Source organism: Capsicum annuum, chromosome 4 (assembly GCF_002878395.1).
Source record: "Capsicum annuum cultivar UCD-10X-F1 chromosome 4, UCD10Xv1.1, whole genome shotgun sequence".
Taxonomy (NCBI): Eukaryota; Viridiplantae; Streptophyta; class Magnoliopsida; order Solanales; family Solanaceae; genus Capsicum; species Capsicum annuum.
Window position 1 is genome coordinate 231,313,138 of NC_061114.1, and position 14,242 is coordinate 231,327,379.

At 35.9% G+C, this 14,242-nt stretch overlaps 1 pseudogene; it reads left to right on the forward strand.

The window, feature by feature from the left end:
* The first annotated feature begins 1,974 nt into the window (after positions 1 to 1,974).
* LOC124898112 overlaps positions 1,975 to 14,242 on the forward strand; it is an 87,239-nt pseudogene continuing 74,971 nt past the window's right edge.

Genomic DNA, 14,242 nt, shown 5'->3' on the forward strand with positions numbered 1-14,242 from the left:
TCCACACAAACTAGTGATCACTATATAAATCAGCCTCAGGCTCACTCCTACAGGGGTATGTAGTTCTAGGGAAGTAAGGTCGCTTTATACCTCCCACTCGGTGCTAAAGATTTCTTCCATACTTAGCTCAGATCATTTCAAAGACAATCCACAACAAAACAATTTCAGTAATATATAAATATACATCGGGAGCCATCATGCTTCCCATCTATCAAAATCAACCACGTTGTGGATTTCTTACACACTCGAGTTCAAAACAACTTCATTAAGACCAAAAGGTCAAATCATTCAAAATATCTCAAATATTCAACATCAACGTGCTTATAACACACACTTTCTAAAAAAACACAATTTTCAATGGGGATTCACGACCCAAATATCAAAATCATGATAAATATCATTCAAGATTCATGCTTTATATCTCCACACATGTAAATTCATCTTTCAAAATCATAAACATCAAGATTTCATAATAATCATCATAAGATATGGGTTCATGCTTCAAATTCATAAAAATCAAATAAAAATCATGCCTTTGTAAATAAAATTACTTTTGACCACAAGAACGAAAGAGAGTTCTTGTTGAAAAACCCTACATACCTTGAATGATAAACTTTAGATTGATACTCGTTTTTGAGATGTTAATCGTGCCTTTGAATGATGATTCTTGGAGTTCTTGAACTAGGAACTTGGAATATTGAATAAATTTACAGAATTAATGGTGAACTTTGGAGGTTCTTGAAGTTCTTGAACTAGGAACTTGGAATCTTGAATAAATTTGCAGAATTAATGGTGAACTTTAGAGGTTCTTGAAGTTGGATGTAGGAGCTTAGGGTTTTCTTTTTGAGGGAATTTGATGAAATATAACATATAATGCTTCTAATAGGCTTTAATATAGGGTTTGGACGGATTTTGGGTGAGGGAGAACGACCAAAACGCCCCTAAAAATCAAATAATTCTCGAATCTGTCCTTTGGTGGACTGTTTTGATAGTCTGAAGTAGATCAACCATAACATTTTACTTCGATATCCAAATTGGATGAAACTAATTTAATTAGAAAGAGGACTCTCATATCTTTTCATTGATATATAGTATCTCACCCATATCATTGTGTACGAGGAGTTATGATCGTTTGAATTTGACCTAAAAATTCACTTTTGATAGGCTGAAGTAGATCAAGCATAACTTTTTGCTCCGATAGACAAATTAGATGAAACCAATTTCATTGGAAAGAGAACTCGCAGAGCTTTTTGTTGATATATAGTAGATTACCTAAATAATTATGTACAAGGAGTTATGATCATTTAAATTTGGAGAAAAAATACTCCAGGCCTCAGTACTTTTTCCTACACGTTTTACTATTTACTACTATTCACGATTCGATCGGAATGTTCATAACTCGTCGCTCGGGTGTCCGTTTTAGATGATCCACATATCATTGCAACGATTATTCGATACTCTACGCAATGGTGGGTCATAATCTAAGACATTCCACACGAAAAAATTTATAATTTATTCTAGAAGATAGAACCCAACATGTTTACGCACAAAATTTCAATGAAAAATTTCCCAGGGTATTACCCAAATCTTGATTTGTTGCATAGTTGCCATGAAATATCTCAGTCTTCACAAAGTAAAGTATATCTACCAACAGGTGGGGAGATGTTATTGTCTCACAAAGGCACCTCCGGTGTGCTCACAAATTCTTCCATTTCTGATGTTCTATATCTACCTGTGTTTAAATATAATCTCTTGTCTGTATCTAAGCTAACCAAGGAATTGCAGTGTTCAGTGGGATTTTTTCCTAATTTTTGTATATTCTAGGATCTTTATACTGGCATGGTGCTGGGGATTGGTAGAGAAGATCAAGGGTTATACATTCTCAGAAATGGTTCTATCCCGACAAGAAGTGTAAATAGATGTGCTAATAATGTGTAGCTGCTGTCTGACTCCAGTGTTCTCTGGCATAAAAGAATGGGGCATGCTCCTATTGAAGTGCTTAGGAGACATGCTGCACTAAGTCATTTGAAGTATGAAGATCATGAATGTACTGTTTGTCCTCTTGCTAAGCTCACAAAGCTTCCTTTTCAACCTAGCATCTCTAGGTCCAAGGATCCTTTTAGTTTAATTTACAATAACAAATGGTTCTTTGTTACTATTATTGATGATTACTCTAGATTCACCTGGTTGTTTCTTATTCAGTTCAAGTCTGAAGTGATAGTTGTGCTAAGAGATTTCCTGACTAGAATTCAAAATTTATTTTCTACATCTGTGAAAGTCTTGAGAACTGATAATGGATGTGAGTTCTTTAGCCATGAATTTAAGTCTCTTATGTCTACTATTGGCATATTGCATCAAACCTCATGTGTTTATACTCCTCAGCAGAATGGAGTGGTAGAAAGAAAACACAGAACTAATTTAGGAATTGCCAGATCCCTCAAATTTCAAGCAGGTATACCTCTAAAATTTTGGGGGGAATGTGTGGACACTGTTGTATACTTGCTAAACTGTTACATCGGCAGTCTTTGAAGTTGACGTTCTTTGACATGTAATACATCTTGGATTTTTGTCATTATGTACATTCTCACTTAGGTCATCTCGAGTTCATTTAGATCCTCTACTAGACTGTTCGTATCTAATTTTATACGAGTAAATTTTTTCAAAGAATTCAGCATTATCTGATTCAATTACCGTATTTTCATTTATATCTGAATGTTTGGATTTATGAACAAAAAATAGACATGCTTTACTGCTTTTAGCATATCCTATGAACACGCAGTCCACTGTCTTAGGTCCTATCTTAACCCTTTTCGATTAAGAACTTGGACCTGTGCTAGACACCACCACACTTTGAAATATTTAAAGTTGGGTTTCCATCCTTTCCACTTTTCGTAAGGAAATGATTGTGTCTTACTATGGGGAACTCTATTGAGTAATTGGTTGGCCGTAAGGATAGCCCCCCCCCCCCGCCCCCCCCCCCACAAGTTTGAAACTTATAAATAAGACATTTATTATTTCCTTCAACATTCGATTTTTTATTTTCGCAATTCCATTAGATTGAGGTGAATACGGGGCCATAGTTTGATGGATAATTCCATTCTCTACTCATATTTGTGCAAAGGGAGATTCATATTCTCAACCCCTATCACTTCTTATCATTTTGATCTTTTTGTCTAACTAATTTCCAACTTCAGTTTTATACTACCTAAACGCATCTATTGCTTCATTTTATACTACCTAAACGCATCTATTGCTTCATCCTTACTATTTAGCAAGTAGACATAACAATATCTAGTGCAATCATTAATGAAAGTTATGAAATACTTTTTTCCACCACGTAATGGTGTTGGCTTCATATCACAAATGTCAGTGTGTATTAAGTCTAAGGGATTGGAATTCCTTTCAACGGACTTATAAGGATGCTTTGCATACTTCGATTCCACACACGTTTGACACTTTGATTTATTGCACTCAAAGTTTGGCAAAACTTCTAAGTTAATCAGTTTTTGTAATGTTTTGCAATTAACATGACCTAAACATTCGTGCCATAAATTATAAGACTCAAGAAAGTAAGAAGAATTTTAACTTTTATTCATTTCAACAGTCGTTACATTCATCTTATAAAGACCCTCCGTGAGATAGCCTTTTCCTACATATATTTCTCCTTTTCTAACTACAATTTTTCCAGAAACGGTTACACATTTGAAACCATTCTTATCTAGGAGTGAAATAGAAATTAAGTTCCTATGTAACTCCAGAACATATGACACATCGTTCAGTGTCAAGACCTTGCTGGAAGTCATCTTTAAGAAAATTTTTCCTGTTCCCTTCACCTTAGCAGTAGCGGAGTTAGCCATGTAGATCATTTCTTCTGCTGACAAAAACAACTCTTTGTTGGCACAAACATGGTGGGTGGCACCTGAATCCATCCACCACTCGCGAGGATTCCCTACCAAGTTTATTCTGAGAACATAGCACACAGATCATCACATTCTTTGTTGGACTCAATCATATTCGCTTTGTCCTTTTTCTTTCCTTTCTTCCGGGCATGACAATATAGCCACAGTTGGAACATTTTCCCTTGATGTTCTTCTTGGTTTGATTGCTTCCTTGTTCAGCTTTCTTTTTTTTCTTCGAATTGTTTTGGCCATCTTTTACAATATGTGATCCATTAATTGTAGAATTCCCTTTTGACCTTCTCTCGTTAGCTTTATTGTCCTCTTCAATACATAGTTGGACAATAAGATCTTCGACAATCATCTCTTTGCGTTTATGCTTTAAGTAGTTTTTGAAATCTTTCCATAAAGGTGGTAGCTTCTTAACTATCGCTGCTTCTTGGAAAACATCATTCACAATTAAACCTACAAAACAGTTTATGTGAGTATTAAGAAGATTTTTAATTTGTTCAACTAAGGTATTTTTCAAAGACATACCTTTTGCTAGGAGATCATGTATGATGACTTGCAACTCCTGTACTTAAGAGACAACAGATTTTCTATCTATCATTTTGAAGTCCAGGAACCGTGCAACAAGGAATTTCTCAATTCCCGAATCCTCCGTCTTATATTTTTGTTCAAGTGCCCCCAACAGTTCCTTTGATGTCTTGGTTCCACTATAAATATTTCAGAGGTCATCCTGGAGACCATTCATAATATAATTCCTACAAAGGAATTCCGAATGTTTCCAAGCTTCTACAATAACGAAGCGGTCATTGTTCGAGGTTCCCTCGGGGACCTCAGGAGCGTCTTCGCTAGTGAACCATTGCAGACATAGAGTAAAGAGGTAAAAGAACATCTTCTGTTGCCATCGCTTAAAGTCAATGCCCGCAAATTTTTTGGGCTTCTCCACCGGTGCCATTGTAGGTGGAGCATTAGTGCGACTTGATGTGGAAATATTAGTTTCCTCCACAGATGTTGTTGCATCCATCATTTGACTTTCGTTAGTCATCTTTCTTGTCAACACAAGACAAAAAAGTTTAGTATTTTTTAGAATACTATTTATAAAGTTAAATAACTTTTCAACTTTTCTTCTTGTTTCTAGTTAATGATGAAGTTTTTATAACTTCAAATCGTCAACCGAGTGAAGCTTTTCTTGTGATGAAGATTTTATGTCTTCTAATCACTAGTTAAATTCAAGCATAGAAAGCTTAAAGCCTTAATCTCCAAAAACAAGCTATACAGATTCTGCAAGGTTATTTTCTTAAGATTGTTAGTTCCCACAGTATATTCGGGTGTGTAGAATCTGTATAGCAGAACAAATACTTCAACTAGTTCAAGTTTTATAAACAAGAACACAATGAAGTATATCAAATACCCTCATCACAAGATCTAAATGACATTTCCAAGAGGTGTATTTATTTTTCAGAAAATAAAGATGAAACAGAAATTGAATAAGGCCAAGTCGTCCGAATTCACGGAGTTTCCTTAAGGAATCCCCTCACTATAAATGAGGTTGTGGAATTTTTCCTCCTAGGATAAAATGGCCTTCAACCCAACAATAGCAGTACCTCAAATAGTCGGATTCTACGAACGAACTCAACGGTTTGTATGATCACACAGAGTACTTGAAGACAAGAAGAATGTTTTTAATTCAGAAAAATCATTTTAAAACCTGTGGAAGAAAGCAGGTTTTTATAGCCATTATATGCCTCTTCTGAAAAGATGGCGTTGGTTCAATTTAGAGATGTGACTTTTCCAGAAAATACATGTCAATTTACCCAAAACAATGCAGTATTTTTGCTGAAACAGTGCACCAGTTCAAAATAGTGCATCACTTCATTGAAGAATTGCATCTGTTCAAACCAATGTATTAGTTCAGGAAACATTGTGCATCAGTTGAAACAAAAAAGTGCATCAGTTCGATCAAAACAGTACATCAGTTCGATTAAACAGTGCATCCGTTCATTGGAAAATTGCACCAGTTCAGTTTGAACATTGCATCTGTTACTATTACTGCATATATGTATATATAAATGGAGTATTAAATAAAGAAAATATTTTCTTCGTTTTCCCTTGGCATTTTTTGTAATTTAAATATAGTTTGTCCAAAAAGATAGATCTCATCGATCGATCATTTGACAAATCCAAATCCAAATCCAAATCCAAAGCCGAAGCCGAAGCCGAAGCTGAGCCGAGCGAACGATGAAGACGGCGTGATACATCTATTATTTCTTGCCTCACTTTCCATGTGGAGTAAGTATTCATCATTAGAAACACTCCAAGGTTCCCTTCCCCCACCATTGTGGGAGAATTAGTGAACTTTCCAATTTTGGGAGTAGACTTTCCAAATTGGTGTCTCCTCTTCTCCACCATTTTTTCTCCATTTTCCATTCATACTTCTATGAACCCAACAATCCCCCACATGAATGGGGAATGACTATTTTTTGTAAAATTTTTACGGACAAGTATGTGATCATCAAGCAAAGACTGATTCCATCTGGATAAGTGGGTTTCCCTATGAACTTTCCGTAGTGAACATGCATTGGATGCACTCTATCAATTGGTAGATTTGATATCTTTGATATGTCGAGCTTTAATGTACACCTAGACAACACATGTCACACAACCAGCATTTTACCATTTATGGTTCTCACAATTTTGTTCTTTTTAGCCATGAACACATCCTGGTTTCATTAAAACTTAAGAGAATAGGCCTTTACTAATATTCTGTTTGAAGGGGCTTCCACTTCTCCCTCACATAGGTGATTTCTAAACATTTAATCCTATAAACTAAACTATTTGGTCAAATCTGCCAAATTTAGATAATTATTAAAAGACTTTTCACCTTAAGTCTTATCCTTATTTACTAGCCATTGTCTAAATCATGAGAATTAGTTGGGTAATTGACAATGTTGAACCTGTTAGACACAACTTTGTTTGATCTCCTTGAACTTAGCTCTTGGGATCTCCAGTCTGCTAGGTAGAGTTATCGCCATGCTAACTTGTCCTAGGCATTAAACCCATTCCCTTCGATGTCCTTTCCACTTCTTCTGTAGATAGGCCTTTTGTAAGTGGATCCGACACTTATCGTTTGACTTTACATAGTCAATGGTGATAATTCCACTAGAGAGAAGTTCCCTAACGGTATTGTGTATCTGTTGTATGTGACGAGATTTACCATTGTACATCATGCTCCCTGCCCTTCCTATTGCTGCTTGGCTGTCATAGTGTATACATACTGGTACCACTGGCTTGGGCCAATAAGGAATATCTTCTGAGTAATTTCGAAGCCATTCTACTTCTTCACCAGCTTTATCCAATGCAATAGATTTAGATTCCATTACAGAGCGAGCAATACATATCTGTTTGAATGATTTCCAAGAGATTGCTCCTCCACCGATAGTAAATAATATCCACTTGTGGATTTTACTTCGTTTGATTTGGTGATCCAATTTGTATCACTATATCCTTCAAGTACCGCGGGATATTTATTATAATGCAAAGCATAGTCTTGAGTGTACGTAAGATACCCCAAAACTATTTTAATTGCCATCTAGTGAGTTTTATTGGGATTACTCATGTACCAACTCAACTTACTAATAGCGAATGCTATGTTTGGTTGTGTATAGTTCATTGTATACATTAAACATCCCAATACTCTTTCCTACTCCAATTGTGAGTCACTTTCATCTTCATTCTTTTGAAGTGAAAAGCTCATATCCAATGGAGTCTTGGCAATACCGAATTCCATATACTTGAATTTGTCAGGTACATTTTTGATATAATGGGACTGTGATAATGCCAACCCTTGTGGAGTTCTATGGATTCTTATTCCTAAGATCACATCCGCAACTCCAAGGTCTTTCATATCTAACTTGCTCTCAAGCATTCGTTTCGCTGAATTTGTGTCTGGAATGTCTCTACTGATGATCGACATATCATCCACATATAAGCACACAATGACTTGGTGATTTGGAGTGACTTTAATATAAACACATTTATCATATTCATTTATCTTGAATCCGTTTGCCAACATGGTTTGTTCAAACTTTGCATGCCATTGCTTAGGTGCTTATTTCAGTCCATAAAGTGACTTAGCAAGTTTTACATACCTAATTTTCCTTTTCTGGAACCACAAAACCCTCAGGCTGTTCCATGTAAATTTCTTCCTCCAATTCTCTATTTAGGAATGCAGTTTTCACATCCATTTGTGGATTTGAAGATCATATACCGCTGCCATCGCAAATAACATTCGAATCGATGTTATCCTCTTTACTGGCGAGTATCTATCAAAGTAATCAAAGCCTTCTTTCTGTTTGAAGCCTTTTATTACAAGTATTTCCTTGTATTTTTCAATAGTGCAATCCGCCTTCATTTTCCTTTTGAAGATCCATTTGGAACATAAAGGCTTATTTCCTGGAGGAAGATCAACCAACTCCCACGTATGGTTATTTAAGATGGAATTAATTTCACTATTGACGGCCTCTTTCCAAAAGGATGAGTCTGACGATGGCATCCTTTCCTTAAACGTTTGAGGCTCATTTTCTAAGAGAAATGTTACAAAATCCGATCCAACCGAAGTTGACGTTCTTTGATGTGTACTACGTCTTGGATTTTCGTCATTATGTACATTCTCACTTGGTTCATCTCGAGGTCGTTTAGATCCTCCACTAGACTATTCGTGTCTAATTTTATACGGGTAAATATTTTCAAAGAATTCAGCATTATCTGATTCAATTACCGTATTTTCATTTATATCCGAATGTTTGAATTTATGAACCAAAAATCGACATGCTTTACTGCTTTTAGCATATCCTATGAATACGCAGTCCACTGTCCTAGGTCCTATCTTAACCTTTTTAGGTATAGGAACTTGGAACTTTGCTAGACACTCTCACACTTTGAAATATTTCAAGTTGGGTTTCGTTCCTTTCCATTTTTCATAAGGAATTAATTGCGTCTTACTATGGGGAACTTTATTGAGTATACAGTTGGCCGTAAGGATAGCCTCCCCCACAAGTTTTGCGGTAAATCAGAACTTATAAGTAATGCATTCATTATTTCCTTCAACGTTCTATTTTTACTTTCCGCAATTCTATTAGATTGAGGAGAATACGGGGCCGTAGTTTGATGGATGGTTCCATTCTCTACACATATTTGCGCAAAGTAAGATTCATATTCTTTGCCCCTATCACTTCTTATCATTTTGATATTTTTATCTAATTAATTTTCAACTTTAGTTTTATACTGCCTAAACGTATCTATTGCTTCATCCTTACTATTTAGAAAGTAGACATAACAATATCTAGTGCAATCGTCAATGAAAGTTATGAAATACTTTTTCCCACCACGAGATGGTGTTAACTTTATATCACAAATGCTAGTGTGTATTAAGTCTAAGGGATTGGAATTCCTTTCAACGAACTTATAAGGATGCTTTGCATACTTCGATTCCACACACATTTGACACTTTGATTTATTGCACTCAAAGTTTGGCAAAACTTCTAAGTTTATCAGTTTTTGTAACATTTTGTAATTAACATGGTCTAAACATTCATGCCATTAATTATAAGACTCAAGCAAGTAATAAGAATTTGAACTTTTATTCATTTCAACAATCATTACATTCATCTTATAAAGGCCCTCCGTGAGAAAGCCTTTTCCTACACACATTTCTCCTTTGATAACTAGTATTTTTCCAGAAATGGTTACACATTTGAAATCGTTCTTATGTAGGAGTGAAATAGAAATTAAGTTCCTACGTAACTCCGGAACATATAACACATTTTTCAGTGTCAAGACCTTGCCGGAAGTCATCTTTAAGCAAATTTTTCCTATTTTCTCCACCTTAGCAGTAGCGGAGTTAGTAATGTAGATCATTTCTTCTGCTTGAGCGAGAGAAAATGATGAAAACAACTCTTTGTTGGCACAAACATGGCGGGTGGCACCCGAATTCATCCACCACTCGCGAGGATTCCCCACCAAGTTGCATTCTGAGAACATAGCACACAGATCATCACATTCTTTGTTGGACTCAATCATATTCGCTTGGTCCTTTTTCTTGCCTTTCTTCGGGGTACGACAATCTTTGAACTTATGGCCAATCTTGCCATAGTTGAAGCATTTTCCCTTGAACTTCTTCTTGGGTTGATTGCTTCCTTGCTCAGCTCTCTTTCTTTTCTTCGAATTGTTTTGGCCATCTTCTATAATATGTGCTCCATTAATTGTAGAATTCCCTTTTGATCTTCTCTTGAAAGCTTTATTGTTCTCTTCAATTTGTAGTCGAACAATAAGATCTTCGACAGTCATATTCTTGCGTTTATGCTTTAAGTAGTTTTTGATGTCTTTCCACAAAGGTCGTAGCTTCTCAACTATCGTTGCTACTTAGAAAGCATCATTCATAATTAAACCTACAAAATAGTTTATATGAGTATTAAGAACATTTTTAATTTGTTCAACTAAGCTATTTTTCAAAGAGATACCTTCTGCTAGGAGATCATGTATGATGACTCGCAACTCCTGTACTTGAGAGACAACACATTTGCTATCTATAATTTTGAAGTCCAGGAATCGTGCAATAAGGAATTTCTTAATTCCTGCATCCTCCGTATTATATTTTTGTTCAAGTGCCCCCCACAGTTCCTTTGATGTCTTGGTTCCACTATAAATATTGTAGAGGTCATCTTGGAGACCACTCAGAATATAATTCCTACAAAGGAAGTCCGAATGTTTCCAAGCTTCTACAATAACAAAGAGGTCTTTGTTTGAGGTTCCCTAGGGCACCGCAGGAGCATTTTTGCTAGTGACCCGTTGCAAACATAAAGTGGTGAGGTAAAAAAACATCTTCTTTTGCTATCGCTTAAAGTCAAAGCCAACAAATTTTCTGGGCTCCTCCGCCGGTGCCATTGTAGGCAGAGTATTAGTTCGACTTGATGTGGCAATATTAGTTGCCTCCATAGACGTTGTCACATACATCATTTAACTTTCGTTAGTCATCTTTCCTGTCAACACAAGGCAGAAAAATTTAGTATTTTTCAGAATCTATATAGCAGAACAATTACTTCAACTAGTTCAAGTTTTATAAACAAGAACACAATGAAGTATATCAAATACCCTCAACACAAGATCTAAATGAACTTTCCAAGAGGTGTATTTATTTTTCAGAAAATAAAGATGAAACAGAAATTGATAAGGCCAAGTTGTCCGAATTCATGGAGTTTCCTTAAGGAAATAATTTCCCTCACTGTACCTGAGGTTGGGTAATTTTTCTGCTCAGGGTAAAATGGTCTTCAACCCAAATATATCCGTACCTCAAATAGTCAGATTCTACGAACGCACTCAACGGTTTGTATGATCTCACAGAGTATTTTGAAGACAAGAAGAATGTTTTTAATTTAGAAAAATCATATTAAAACTTGTAGAAGAAAGCAGATTTTTATAGCCATTACATGCCTCTTCTGAAAAGATGGCATTGGTTCAATTTTGAGATGTGACTTTCCCTGAAAATACATGTCTGTTTACCCAAAACAGTGCAGTATTTTTGCTGAAACAGTGCACCAGTTCAAAACAGTGCATCATTTGTTGAAGAATTGCATCTGTTCGAACCAATGTATTAGTTCAGGAAACATTGTGCATCAGTTGAAACAGAAATAGTGCATCATTTTGATCAAAACAGTGCATTAGTTCGATCAAAATAGTGCATCAGTTTGATCAAACAGTGCATCCATTCATTGAAAAATCGCACCAGTTCAGTTTGAACATTGCATCTGTTACTATTACTACATGCATGTATATATAAATGGAGTATTAAATAAAGAAAATATTTACTTCGTTTTCCCTTGGAATTTTTTGTAATTCAAATATAGTTTGTCCAAAAAGATAGATCTCATCGATCGATCATTTGACAAATCCAAATCCAAATCCAAATCCAAAGCCGAAGCCGAAGCCGAAGCTGAGCCTAGCGAACGACGAAGACGGCGTGATACATCTATTATTTCTTGCCTCACTTTCCATGTGGAGTAAGTATTCATCATTATAAACACTCCAAGATTCCCTTCCCCCACCATTGTGGGAGAATTAGTGAACTTTCCAATTTTGGGAGTAGACTTTCCAAATTGGTGTCTTCTCTTCTCCACCATTTTTTCTCTATTTTCCATTCACACTTCTATGAACCCAAAAATCCCCCATATGAATGGGGAATGACTATTTTTCGTAAATGTTTTACGAACAAGTATGTGATCATCAAGCAAAGACTGATTGCATCTGAATAAGTAGGTTTCCATTTGAACTTTCCATAGTGAACATGCATCGGATGCACCCGGTCAATCGGTAGATTTGATATCTTTGAACCGTCGATCTTTAATGTACACCTAGACAACACATGTCACACAACCAACCTTTTACCGTTTATGGTTCTCACAATTTTGTTCTTTTCAGCCATGAATACGTCCCGGTTTCATGAGAGCTTAGAGAATAAGCCTTTACTAACATTCTCTTTGAAGCAACTTCCAGTTCGCCCTCACATAGGTGATTTCTAAATGTTTAATCCTATATATTGAACTATTTAGTCAAATCTTCCAAATTTAGATAATCATTAAAAGACTTTTCACCTTAAGTCTTATGCTTATTTAATAACCATTGTCTACATCATGAGAATGGGTTAGATAATTAACAATATTGAACCTGTTAGACACAGCTTTGTTTGATCTCCTTGAACCTAGCTCTTGGGATCTCCAGTCTGCTAGGTAGAGTTATCACCATGCTGACTTGTCCTAGGCTTTAAACCTATTCTCTTGGATGTCCTTTTCACTCCTTCTCTAGATAGGCCTTTTGTAAGTGGATCCGACATAATATCCTCTGACTTTACATAGTCAATAGTGATAATTCCACTAGAGATAAGTTTCCTAATGGTATTGTGTCTTCGTCGTATGTGACAAGAATTACCTTTGTACATCATGTTCCCTGCCCTTCCTATTGCCGCTTGGCTATCACAGTGTATACATACTGGTGCCACTGGCTTGGGCTAATAAGGAATATATTCTAAGAAATTCCAGCTTGATGGATTTGAAGATCATATACCGCCGCCAAGGCAATTAATATTCAAATCGATGTTATCCTCATTACTGGCGAGTATGTGTCAAAGTAATCAAGGCCTTCTTTCTGTTTGAAGCCTTTTACTACAAGTCTTGCCTTGTATTTGTCAATAGTGTAATCCGCCTTCATTTTTCTTTTGAAGATCTATTTGGAACCTAAAGGCTTATTTCCTGGAGGAAGATCAACCAACTCCCATGTATGGTTACTTAAGATGGAATCAATTTCACTGTTGATTGCCTCTTTCCCAAAGGATGAGTTTGATGATGACATCACTTCCTTAAACGTTTGAGGCTCATTTTCTAAGAGAAATGTTACAAAATCTGATCCAAATGAAGTTTACGTTCTTTGACATGTACTACGTCTTGGATTTTTGTCACTACGTACATTCTCACTTGGTTCATCTCGAGGTCGTTTAGATCCTCCACTAGACTGTTCATGTCTAATTTTATACGGGTAAATGTTTTCAAAGAATTCAGCATTATCTGATTCAATTACCATATTTTCATTTATATCCAGATGTTCGAATTTATGAACCAAAAATCGACATGCTTTACTATTTTTAGAATATCCTATGAACACACAGTCCACTGTCCTAGGTCCTATCTTAACCTTTTTAGGTATATGAACTTGGACCTAAACCCCCCCACTTTGAAATATTTCAAGTTGGGTTTCCTTCCTTTCTATTTTTCATAAAGAATTGAATGTGTCTTACTATGGGGAACTCTATTGAGTATACGGTTGGTCGTAAGGATAGTCTCCCCCCACAAGTTTTGTGGTAAACCAACACTTATAAGTAAGGCATTCATTATTTCCTTCAACGCTCGATTTTTCCTTTCCACAATTCCATTAGATTGAGGTGAATACGGGGCCGTAGTTTGATGGATGATTCCATTCTCTACACATATTTGCGCAAAGGGAGATTCATATTCTCTGCCCTTATCACTTCTTATCATTTTGATCTTTTTGTCTAACTGATTTTTAAATTCAGTTTTGTATTGCATAAACACATCTATTGCTTCATCCTTACTATTTAGTAAGTAGACTTAACGATATCTCGTGCAATCGTCAATGAAAGTTATGAAATACTTTTTTCCACCACGTGATGGTGTTGGCTTCATATCACAAATGTCAGTGTGTATTAAGTCTAAGGGATTGGAATTCCTTTCAACGAACTTATAAGGATGCTTTGCATACTTCGATTCCACACACGT